Source organism: Mauremys reevesii, linkage group 1 (genome assembly GCF_016161935.1).
Source record: "Mauremys reevesii isolate NIE-2019 linkage group 1, ASM1616193v1, whole genome shotgun sequence".
Classification (NCBI taxonomy): Eukaryota; Metazoa; Chordata; order Testudines; family Geoemydidae; genus Mauremys; species Mauremys reevesii.
This window is the reverse complement of record NC_052623.1, coordinates 138,649,574-138,662,272: the sequence shown is the minus strand read 5'-3', so window position 1 is coordinate 138,662,272 and position 12,699 is coordinate 138,649,574. Positions and strand designations below refer to the sequence as shown.

The following is a 12,699-nucleotide window of genomic DNA, read 5'->3' as shown; positions in this document are numbered from 1 at the left end:
ACTAGATAGTTAATCCTCTGACTATATGGTTTATATGTGCTAATAAAATTTAGCTCACAAACCTGGGATTTGGGGTACAGAAAAACTGGGTTGTGAAAAATTGCAGATGCAAAGTTAGAGTTTTTGAAAGCTTGGTCTTAAGTATCAGAGAGTAATTAAATAATCAGAGACACTAAATGACAACCCACATTTTTGTTTTTTCCTTTTTCTGACATCCTTCACCTGATCTCTACTGCAGTGCGAACATATAACTTATAGCTGATCTAACAGATGGTACAGCTTGAGCTCAGTGTAGGCAGTAGTTAAACTGGCTGTGAATATCTGAATAGTCAGACACTATGCAAATGGTCTTTTGCATTCTCTCTCACACACAGGCTGTTTCATCATTGATAAACTCACATACTAATATGTTCATGGCCATCCAACATCTTGACAGATGAAAAGAGATGAATTAGCTGATTAGATTTTCTCTCCAATCAAATTTGGGAATAATTTGAAAATTGTTTTCTGCTCAAACTCTCCTTGGTTTTCTAGGTTATTTTGTTTGTATAAATAAATCCCCTTTTTCATTCATTCTTTGCAATAACTCTCTAAAACAGAATGGATTATTTCTGAGAGATGTTCATTAACGACCTTATAGCTCACAGAATACTAAGCACAATAGATAATTTTGTAAATGTGGCCTAATCTACCACTTTGGAAAACAGGAACAATCTGGTATACTATGTGTACCCTATGTCCTCATAAAGGGTCAAATTCTATCCAGAAACGAGCACATGCAATTGTCATTGAAGCCAAAGGGAGTCTCATGCATGTATCAGAAGGTAGAATGTTGTCTTACTTTAGAGATGGGAAAAACTAGATGGGGACAGGGTAGCTATTTTCAGCTGTGCAAAACTGTGTTGGGAAGGTTCCCCAGTCCCGGCCACAAGAATTCACTTCCCTAAGGTCTGACAGTTTTGTCTAAGTTGTTCCAGATTTGTTCTGTTTCTAATATCCATTTACAAGTGGGTAGCATTTAGATTTGCCTGGAGATACCCCTAGATGGATGTACCTGGTACAGACATCTTTGTGTGCTGTCTGTCCACAAGGAAGTCAGGTATTTTTATCACCTAACCTATGCCCAGAGAGAGAGATGGCATCATGTTCTGATGCTATTGGAATCCATGTGCTTTTATATACACAAAAGGAGGAGAAAAGAGGAAACAAATGAGCACACAGTTAGCACAAAATCAAGGTGTTCACAACAAAATTAATCAAGACAGCAAGGGATGTGAAGAGAAGAAATTATTTAATTTCTTATACGCCACTGCTAGAAGCCTGGGTAATAAACAAGAGGAACTGGAATTGCTCATTTATGAGCATAATTTCAAGCTAGTTAGCATTACAGAAACCTTGTGGGAAGATTTCCATGATTGGAATGTTAAAATCAACAGTTATAGCCTATTTAGGAAGGATAAAATGAGCAAAAGAGGAGGGTGGGTGGCCCTCTGTCTTAAAAATGGCTGAACCAAGTGATTTTGAATGCTTGTGGATCAATGCCCTAACACAGAAGTGGGCAAACTACGGCCTGGGGGCTCCGCACGCTGCCCTTCAGATGTTTTAATCTGGCCCTCGAGCTCCTGATGGGGAGCGGGTCCAGGGCTTGCACTGCCCCACACATGCTGTGGCTCCACACAGCTCCCGGAAGCAGCGGCACATCTCCCCTCCGACTCCTACGCATAGGGGCAGCCAGGGGGCTCCGCACGCTGCCTCTGCCTGAAGCGCCACCCCCAAAGCTCCCATTGGCCAGGAACCATGAGCATTCATGGCCTGCCATACAATTTCCATACCCAGATGTGGCCCTCGGGCCAAAAAGTTGACCCACCCTGCCCTAACAGATAAAGGTCAATTTCCCAACTGAAAGTGTTGCATCCAACACAGGAGACTTCTGTACTGGACCTCATGTTGATAGATAAAGAGGAACTGATCACAGAACTAATAATTCAACCTAAATTAGGGTAAGTGATCATGATTTAATTAAATCTGTTATGTGCAAACAGAATAAAGCCCAAACCAGTATTCTGTACACTTGGTGCTTTCAAAGCTTAAAACAATTAAGAGCTAAGTCAATTGGGAGAGAACTTAAATGGAAAAATCTGAACTATAATTGGGAAGTTTCTAAGAACATTTTACTAGATCCTCAAAAAGCCACAATCAAGAAGAAAAGGCCTAAGTGGTTAAAAAACTAACCTGGATTTAGAGGTGAAGTGAAAGCAGCTAGATATAAAACTCATAACAAATAGAAGAAAGGGGAAGTTGATAGTAATGAATATAAATTGGAAGCTAGGAATTGTAGAAAATTGATAAGGGATGCAAAAGGTGATAGCTATGGCTAGGTTAAGGACAAAAAGAAGGAGCTTAAGTATATTAGAAAAAAGAAATCTTAATTACTAGATGATCCATTACTAGATGGAAATGATAGAATGGTCAATAATGCAGAAAATTATTCAATAAATATTTCTGTTATATATTTGGGAAAGGCCAGATGATGTATTCGTATCATATGATGTTGATGATTAAATACTTCCCATTCCAATACTAGCTAAGAAAGATGTTAAGCAGCCACTGCTAAAGCTCAAAATTTTTAAATCAGCAGGTCCAAATAAATTGCATCCAATAGTTTTAGGAGAGCTGGCTAAGGAGCCATCTTGACTGTTAATTATGGTTTTCAGTAAGTTTTCAAACAATGGGGACATTCTAGAGGAAATCTAATGTTATGCCAATATTTGAAAAGGGTAAATGAGACAACTTGGGTAACTATAAGATGGTCAGCCTGACATCAGTCCTGGGCCAAATAATGCAATGGCTGACATAGCACTTGATTAATAAAGAAATAAAAGAAAGTAATATAATTAATGCCATTCAACATGGGTTTATGGAACAGATTGTTAACCTAACTTGATATCTTTTTTGAGTGAGATTTGGTTGATAAAAGTAATAGTTTTGAAGTAATATACTTTGACTTTGTACCGCTCAACTTTCAGATTAAAAAAGCAGAATCATTCAAAATTAATATTGCAAACATTATATGGATTAAATACTGCCTTGCTAATAGGTCTCACAAAGAAACTATAAACAGGGAATCACCACTGAGTGGATGTGTTTCTAGTGGGGTCCTGCACAGATCAGTTCTTGGCTCTACCCTATATAACATTTTTGTCAGGAAGGTTTCTCGGTCTAGGAAAAAACACTCTACATCTGGGTTAGAGTACTGGCTTGGGATGTTGGAGACCCAGGTGCAAGTTTCTCTTCTGCCTGACTTGGAAAAAAAATGTCATCCTCTGGTCAGTTCTAGAACATATGAGCTCCCAGTATGACACTGTGGCTAAAGAGGCTAATGTAATCATTGGATGTAAACAGGGGGGATATCAAGTAGGAGGTTACATTACCGCTGTACTTGACACTGATGCAACCAGTACTGGGGTACTGTGTCCAGTTCTGGTATCCCCAGTGAAGGATGTTGATAAATTGGAGAGGGTTCAGAGGAGAGCCATGAGAATGATTAAAGAATCAGAAAACCTGCCTTGCAATGAGAGACTCAAGGAACTCAAACTCTTCAGCTTAACGAAGAGAAGGTAAAGGGATGACTTCATCATAGTATGCTCTTCAGTCTAGCCAAGCTGAAGTTAGACATATTCGGACTAGAAATAAGGCACATATTTTTAACAGTGAGGTTAATAAACCTTTGGAACAGCTTATCAAGGGTTGTGGTGGGTTTTCCATCACTGGCAACTTTAAATTAAGATTGGATGGTTTTCTAAAAGATATGCTCTTCTAGGTCAAATAGGAATGATTTGGGGGGAGTCCTGTGGCCTGTGTTACACAAAAGGTCGGGTTAGATGGTCCCTGTTGTCCTTAAACCCTACAAACTGATGAATATTACTTTTTTTAATCTACAGAAAGGAAGAGCACCAATGGGGTGGAGGAAAGGATTTGCTGGAATCATTTGTGTTTCTGCGGAGGACATAACTACTTGCCCAAAGGGGAAACTTACCGAGTATGCTCTGCAGCTTCCTAAAGCCGGTGTAGAAAGTCATCATTAAGGTTAGTTTTACATGTCTCAGCATGTCTTCAGCTGACTCAACCTAATCAAGAGCCTCAGGTTTGGGGGCTGTATTAAAGAAGTGCCATTTGCAAATCCATAGTTAAAGGTTGAGCATAAGCTACATTTGAAGAATGTTTAGAATAAGTCATTTTTTCCATTCTCCATAATGGAAAGTTTCTTCCTTACCAGAGGTTGACAAATAATATTCTCCTTCAAAAACATTCAGGCATTTTTGCCCACTTTCAATATGGCTACCAGTTTTTATTGTTTCCAGTGGGAGTGAAGCCAACCAGCCCTTAAGAACAATAGGAAATGTAAGATATTTTGAAAGAGGGAAATTATTTATGGAATTCTATGAAGAATATTAGCCTTTAATGTCTGCTGAAGGAAAAACAACAGTTAAGAGTAAAAAATGACCAATAGTAATAAAAATTTATTTTAAAAGAAAATGCCAGTTGCCCCAGATCTACTCAACAATGGGAGCAGGGGGGAACATGATGACGAGGATGGTGGTAGAAATTGAGTGGGGGGGGAGTTTGTGTGGAGGTCAGGAGCTAGGGGAAACTGGCCAATACACTCTGGCTGCTTTGCTTTAAGCCATCTGGAGCACCGCAACCAAAGCGCACTGGTGAATCTGGCTCTAAGAGTTCAATCTATGATTCTATGAATTAAAGAAAATAGATGTAAAGATATATTGCAGTTAAAACACACAAACAACCTCAACTCCACCTCTTCATGACACCATGAGGAAAAGAAAAAAAATGAAAAAATAAGATTAATCTACTTTAAAAACAGTTTAATCTAATATGGGACTAGAAACACTATTATACATTCATCATAATTGCTGCATAATGTATAGCATCACTACAGGGAACAGTTCATGTTGTTTAACTGAACATTTCCATACATTAACATGTTTGAATTTCTTTTAAATTTAATCTGAGCGCTCAATTTCCTGATTTACAGTGCTTACGTTAGATATAATTACAACATCACTGTACACGAGTTACTGATAGGAACTGTCAGTCTGAACTCCAGTTGAAGAGTTCCCATTTGACTTTGCTCCAAAACACAAGGAACAGGTCGGAGAAAAAATGGTTGCTTTCAAGGCTCAGTCTCTACCTTTAACTTTTTGCCTACAGGCCAGATTCTCAGCAACCATACAAACTAAGCAGAGGAAGTCACTCAGATCTGTGCAAATGGATAAGGCTAAAAGGATTCATAGCTTCTGCTCACTGGTAAGGCAGAACTGTTTGGTTCTGAACCGAGGGGCACTACGGTTCCATTTCCACTTCTGAAGAGTCATGTGATATACATTATCCATTAGGCCACACTACAAACAAGGAAATGGTCTCTGGAGAAGATGAGACTGTAACTATCCATCTGAAACTCTACAATGGTGTTGCAGTTATTATAAATTATGAATATGCATCATCTAGGCAGCAGTCTTTCTAGTAAAGATTATACCAATAGTCTCCCTATCTAAAAGAATACTTTTTAAATCACTTCATAAACAAAACCAAGTGCAGTCTGAAATGCATTATTTGTAAATATGTGTATACTAAATAGTTTGGTGGTATTTCTCTTTCACAAGAACTGCATTAGTTAAAACTTCAATTTGAGGCTTTAATGCAATACCTTGGGTTTGATATTGTCTAATGCTTTCTGAAAAGAGAACTTTAGTATGTACTATAGCAAAGAGTTAAGCACAAGGGTGGAGAAGTGTAACTGTCCAGAATTTGCTCAGATCCTGATTACAGTATGTCCAGAGATTATCCATTAAAATAGAACTAAGACTACTGAGCTGGGTATAAGGATCAGCTAGTGTGGAAATGTCACCCCTTAAAGCACTGCCTCTTATGGCTTACGTTCTGAGAATAATGTCATGAAAATGGCAGTTTAGCTACTAATGCACTTATACATAAACCAGGAATTCTGAGACACAACTGGCTAATCTTGATGTCATTAGAATTGCACTGAGGGGGGATCTATTTTATTATACTGAAGACAACACCAACTAGGCATTAAGCTGCCTCATCCTTTACTAACACGTGATCTGCTAACTGTCAGCTTTTGGTGCATTGGTGCATTGTGCCAAATGAAATTCCAAATTTCTTCTAAAGAAATATCCACAACGTCATATCTTAAAAGGAAAGAAAAATAACCAAACATATTAGCATGTAACAAAGTACAAACAATGAAAAAGTACAAACAATTCTGTGGACCAGTTTAAGCAAGTGCCCTTTCCCAATCAGCTCTAAAACAAAGTTCACACACTGTGAAGAGTCAAAAACTTACCCCCCTCTTGCCATTTGGCTTTATTAATAAGGATATTAACCTGATTTCCCCCAAGGTTGGCTGCTTCTATGGTTCCTCCCTCTGAGCATGCTCACATCCCTTATATCTGTGGGGGTAATGAGGCATCTTGATGAACAGAAGGCAAAGCACTCTTTCCCAGCAGAACGCTCACTTATGAATGCGTGGGATGTTTCAGGCAAACTGTATCAGTCTATTACAAGCAGCTACTAATAACCACTATGTGTAGAGAGGAATAAATACGTATCCAATCCAAATGACAACAATAAAAAAAATACACCCACTAGAAAAGATACATTTAATGTTAATATCCCTGGCATTGAACACAATGGTGGCTATAGTGTCTATTGACAGGTGTCTGTGTTTGCTCATCTACCTGCAGTATTTTCATTGACTTTGGTGCTTACAGCTGGGTGGAAGTAATGCCATAGTTTTCCTTGTTTAAAGTGGTTGCTAAGATTGTGCAGTGGCTAGTCAGATATCTCATAAAAATATTTTAAGAATAGACATTTTGCTATTACACCAAGAGTTTAATTGTTAACAATTACCATGACTATTAATAACCTCCTATGGCCTTATATACACCAACAGAGGAATACAGGGTTAGGGTGCTTTTATAATATACATAGCTAGATAATGTGATAATTTACTTCAGAAGAATGAGGCAATTACTTTGAACTATGGACCTCGCAGTGAAGAGAAAGTAGCAGTCCATTGTGACAGATTTGATATCTTTGGGCCAGATCCTCAGCCTCTAAACTGTGTAGCTCTGCTGATTTTAATGGAGCTACACTGACTTGCACTACCTAAGGATTTGGCCTTCTGTCTTTCTGCTGGTGATAAATGGTTTCTTGAAACAATTCCAGATGGAATCTGAGCTAGAAGCAGATGTCACTGAGATGTCATACTCCTCCAATTTAAAAGACATAGGCCCAGATTCACAAAGGTACTTAGGTGCCTACCCCTCACACTTAAGCACCTAAGTCCCATTTTTAGGTGCCACCGCAATCTGCAAAACTCCTGCTTCGCTGCTGAACCTAGAGGTACCTAAAATCACTCAGCAAGTACATTTTTGCAGTAAAAGCTCCCTAGATGCCTATGTTTCTGCCTCTGGGCATGCACCCTGCTGCCTCACTCCACATGTCTATCACACCTCTCTCTCATTTAAGCCACCTGACCCCATACAAAAACACCAGAGGAGCAGGCCTGGAGCACCTCCCTTATAAACTTTAGCTCAGCAGTTGGACAACTCACCCAAGATTTGGGAGACCACTGGTTCAAGTCCCCTCCTCCCCCTGATCATTTACCTTCTACTAAGGTCCATTGGCCAAAAATTTCCTTGCTCATCAGCTTCTTTTAGCAACTGAGTAATGCAGCTGCTGAATTTACTCATTTCCCTTCAGTCCTGTACTGAATGATTTTTGCATCATTATGGTTATTAAATGTTAGTTATTTAAAGGCTTTTTTTTTTTTGCTTTTCTAAGATCTCATCAGATGCTTGAGTCATTATCTAAAAACAAATGCAGGTTTTTAAGCTAGTGACTTAGGGAAATATATTGTAACACACATATATTATTTCCTCCTCTTGAGAATGTGCACCTCTAATTCAGGACAGAAAAAAGTGTTTCACTTCAAGCATGTGCTTAAATCCATGTGGGACCTCAATGGGAGTTAAGCACATGACTGAGCACCCTTCCTGGACAGAGATACTTCTCTGAATCACTGCCCTTTTTATTTAGTCACAGCATACAGCTAACTGGGCCATGGATGGTCAGACCTAGTGGCTGAAACAAGAATTCAGCCTATCAGTTAGAGCTAGCTCCAGAGTAGGCAGAGTCCAGGAATGAGCCAAGGGTCTGTACCAGAGGAACAGAAGCCAAATACCAGAGTCAGGATCAACTAGAGTCATAAGCCAGAAGGGAACAGGGACTGGGGTACATGTTGAATAGCCACTAAAGCTGTGGAGGCCAAGCTTATAAACAGAGCTGCTAAACCAACAGCCAGTCACGGGATGTGGCTGTTCATCAGTTCCAAGGCAGTGCAGCTGGGGTCACTGGTTGCCTAGTGGTGAAATTAGCCAGGGGGCAAGCCAGCAGCTGGCCTGGTTCCTGGCACAGTGCCACCTGCACCACTAGCGTGAACAGTGTGGAGTGCAACTCGCAATCAGTGCTGTTTTCCCTCTCAAAGATAAATGCAGCTCTTTACTCGTTTCACAAAAAATGAGAAAGTTTTCCCTAGGATAGGGGGACATGCTAGGTTAGTACTAGAACACTAATAATTACAGATCAGCTTTTTCTTAGTAGTGTCAACTTACTATACCATTCATGTGTTTTATTGAACCACTTAATAGGTTAGGTTTGCTAACAGTTTTTTTGCTGCTATTTTCATCTCATTTTGATGGGGTTGCATTTCCCCTCTTCCCCCGTGCTCTCACAAAATGTCAGATTCCAGCTTTCCTGGAAGGTATTTAGTGCACACATGGAAGGAGATAGAGGGCTTCATCTGTAGTATTTTGTTTATGAAAAACGTTCTTCTGTTACCACATGTCTGCACTGAGGGGTTGGTTTCATTTCAGACATTGAAGTGTGGGTCAAGCAAATGTTGCCAACACACTATTCATTGCTCTGAAATATCGGCCTTATTTTGGAGACTATAGTCTATTTGTTTTGAAATTTCATTTGTTCAAACAAAAGCTGAAGACACCTGACAAACGATACCATCTGGCTTTAAGATGCACCATAAGCACTAAGTTCCCAGGGGGCTGCTGGAAAAGTAACCTAACCTAATCAGATTTCAACAAATGCAAATAAGCACATCTGCCCAGTCTTTCTTATGCCTGCCATTGCCATCGTGCACAGATTTCTGCTCTATTAGAAGTTGGGCAAGGGTATAATAAGGGGGTTTGAATAGATTAAAGCAGTAAGGAACTATGCAGCCTCTTGTAAAGCTTGAAAGTTCCCGGATATTTATCCATTGGTTTAGCCACCATTTTGCTTTGCTCCTTGAGGCTTGAGTTTATCAAACCAATTCAGGCAGGTGTGACAAGGAGACACTGATTACTTGACTGAGGTCTCTGGTCTAGGTCTGAGCTCAAGCAGATAGTTAAAAGAGGTGCAATGGATTGGCAGTCAAGTTAGAAGAAGCTCTTAGAGAAGTTGGATATTTTTAAAAAATCCTTATGTAAGAAAAGGTCTAGGAAAGGAACATTTTAATCTGTTAGGGGGGATAAAAGGAAAAAAGAAGTATAGAATTTTAACTACTTTTTAATGCTGGATCAGATGGGGATTTTGCAGCTGGATGCAGAGGGCAAAATACATTATTTTTATTTAAACAAATCAGTACATCCTGGGATGAGTGAGTGGCATGATGGAAGAAAAAACAACTTGTATAAAGGTGAAGTTGTGCATATTGCCAAAATATTATAAACTTCTTATACACCGATTGCTCAGAACATGCTTGATCATCTAAGTAAGGAGGCTTGAGTCTTTGTGGATAGCTCATTTCAAGTAACTGCCCAGATGTCAGAATGTGATCGTAGGATGTATCAGGGGAGGCATTTCCAGTAGAGAAAGAACTATTAATACCATTGTACAAGACACTGGTAAGAACTCATTTGAAATGCTGGGTATAATTCTGGTCACCCATGTTCAAGAAAGATGAATTCAAACTGGAACAGATACAGAGAAGAGATACTAGGATGATCAGGGGAATGGAGGGCCTATTTTATGAGAGGAAACTGGAAGAGCTTGGCTTTTTTAGTCTAGCAAAAAGAAGCCTGAAGGGGGATCCAACTGCTCTCTATAAATACATTAAGGAGTAAATACCAGGAAAGAGCTGTTAAAGCTAAAGGACAGTGTTGGCATAAGAACAAATGGATATAAAATAGCCATGAGTAAATCCAGGCTGGTAATTAGAAGAAGGTGTCTAACCATCAGAGAGGTGAGGTCTACTCGGAGTTGTTAGTGTAAACTTCATTAGTTTTAAGAGAGAGATGGACAAATGTACAAGTGCAATTGCATGATGGGGTTGCAGGAAGAGAGGGTTTTACAGCCAGATCTTCGAACATTGCCTCTAATAGCTTGGGTGATAGGACTTCAACAGAGCATGATCTTTCTAAATCTGTTGAAGTGCAGCAAACATTTATTAATGCTCAAAACCATCTACCAGAAAAAGCTACATTTTAAATGGAAAAGATTTGTTAGCTAGGCAACTGATAGGAATGTTGACCCAATCTCAGTCCCCATACAACTTGTTGTGGAATACTTGTTGGATTTAAAAACAAGCAGTTTGTCTCTCTGATCTCTTAAAATCCACTTAGCAGCAACAACTGCATTCCATGCTTGCATTAATGGAAAATCCATTTCCTGGTACAAGTTGGTGAAAATTTTTAAAAGGTTTATTGAATTTGTATCCCTCAGTAAGGGATTCAGCCCCTCCATGGAATTTTAAACTTAGTTTTAACACAACTTATGTCACCCCCTTTAGATCCTCTAACATAACTGGTCATCTTCCCATAAAGACAGCTTATAATAGCAATCATTTTCACTAGAAGAGTTAGTGAATTACATGCATTGCTGACAGATCCCCCTTATACTATTTTTCATAAAGATAAAGTAGTTTTTAGACTACACCCTAAATTGCTTTCCAAGGTGGTTTGAGTTTCGTGTTACTCAATTTACTTGGATATCATCCTAAACCTCCTTCAAGTAAAGGGAAATCTAGACTACACTTCTTAGATTCAAAGAGAACATACTTATACTACTTGGACAGAACTAGGGACTTTAGGTTGTCTCATAACTTATTTATCTCATATGCTTCTAAAGTCAGGCCATTTCAGAATGGTCACTGTCCAGAGCGGTCAGTCTACATATTTACAAGTATTAGAGTGCAACTTCATTCTTTCCTCCTGTTCCTCTTAGAGCCCATTCTAACTAGACCAGTCACTACACCTGGAGCATTCACTAAACATATTCCCTTAACCAAGACGTGCAGGGCTGCTACCTGGAGTTCAAGTCTCACTTTTAAAACACATTATGCTTTGGATGTGGCAACCAGGTCTGATGCACAGTTTGGCAGAGTGGTACTGCCAAACTATCTCAAGAGTGTGAATATGCACAGGTCACTTAAAGAAGAAATGAACCAGAGTTCTTCAAGATGGACTCTGCATAGTCACAATCCCTTCCTGCCTTCCCAGCTTCTGCCAAATCCTACTTTTAGGGTACGTCCAGACTACCCGCCCTATCGGCGGGTAGCGATCGATTTATCGGGGATCGATATATCGCGTCTCATCTAGACGCGATATATCGATCCCTGAACGCGCTCCCCATCGACTCCGGAACTCCACCGGAGCGAGCGGCGGTAGCGGAGTTGACGGGGGAGCCGCGGACATCGATCCCGCGCCATGAGGACCCGAGGTAAATCGATCTAAGATACTTCGACTTCAGCTACGCTATTCACGTAGCTGAAGTTGCCTATCTTAGATCGATACCCTCCCCTAGTGTAGACCAGCCCTTAGGATTAATTGGTATTCCGCTTTAGCTTTCAGAAGGAACTGAGGCAGCAACGGACACCACACCCTTTTTTATAGCCACACCCTTAGAACGCACTAAAATGCTGCGGGGAAGAGCGAGGCACCATAACCAGCACTGTTACTAGAAGGTTCCACCATCCTGGCTGCACCTGATTGGCACATGACTAGTTTGTGACAATGCAGAGTCCATCTCAAAGAACTTTGATTACAAGTAAGCAACCTTCATGTTCTACTCATTCTAATTTTGTACAGTACTCATGAATATCACTTTATAAAGTAATATGTTGTTGCTATAGTCTTGTTCCCCAGTTTGCCACTTTCTAAGACCCAGTTACTTAGATAAGAACATTTTGTTTATAATCATTCAAGTTCATCCTCTTAAAAACAGCCTTAACATAATGCAGAATGTCTAATTATTTAAACCATCACCGTTTCCCTAATGACCCAATCAGTTTTAAGTGTAAACACTAGAGAGGAAAGCAGGTCATGATTGGCATCATTGATTTTCAATGACATGACCCATCTTCTAATCTGTTTTGCCTTATCTGTTCAGATCAACATGAAAACAATATTAATTTCAGCAAACAGGGAATTGTGTTCATTAAAACATAATACTGCTCCAACCTTGATCTTCTTCTAGAATAAATTATTTTCAAAAAGTAGGTTAGTTGACAGGTCTTTTTAATTCAAATAAATGAAGCTGATCTTGCCACTTAATGTATTGGATAATTAGAGAAACAGTGATATTTTTAATGGTGAGATATTT

The 12,699-nt window shown here is 39.5% G+C and overlaps 1 long non-coding RNA gene across 4 annotated transcripts in view; it reads left to right on the top strand.

Moving 5' to 3' along the window:
* Positions 1-12,138, top strand: part of LOC120374658 — a 46,684-nt gene extending 34,546 nt beyond the window's left edge. For 3 of the 4 annotated variants that reach the window (XR_005586202.1, XR_005586198.1, XR_005586200.1), the window contains 2 exons: positions 3,942-4,086; positions 5,230-5,449. This is a non-coding gene — a long non-coding RNA (uncharacterized LOC120374658). Of the gene's footprint in view, positions 1-3,941; positions 4,087-5,229; positions 5,450-11,941 lie in introns of those variants that run through there. The other variant, XR_005586201.1, reaches the window with a different exon arrangement.
* The last annotated feature ends 561 nt before the right edge of the window (positions 12,139-12,699 follow it).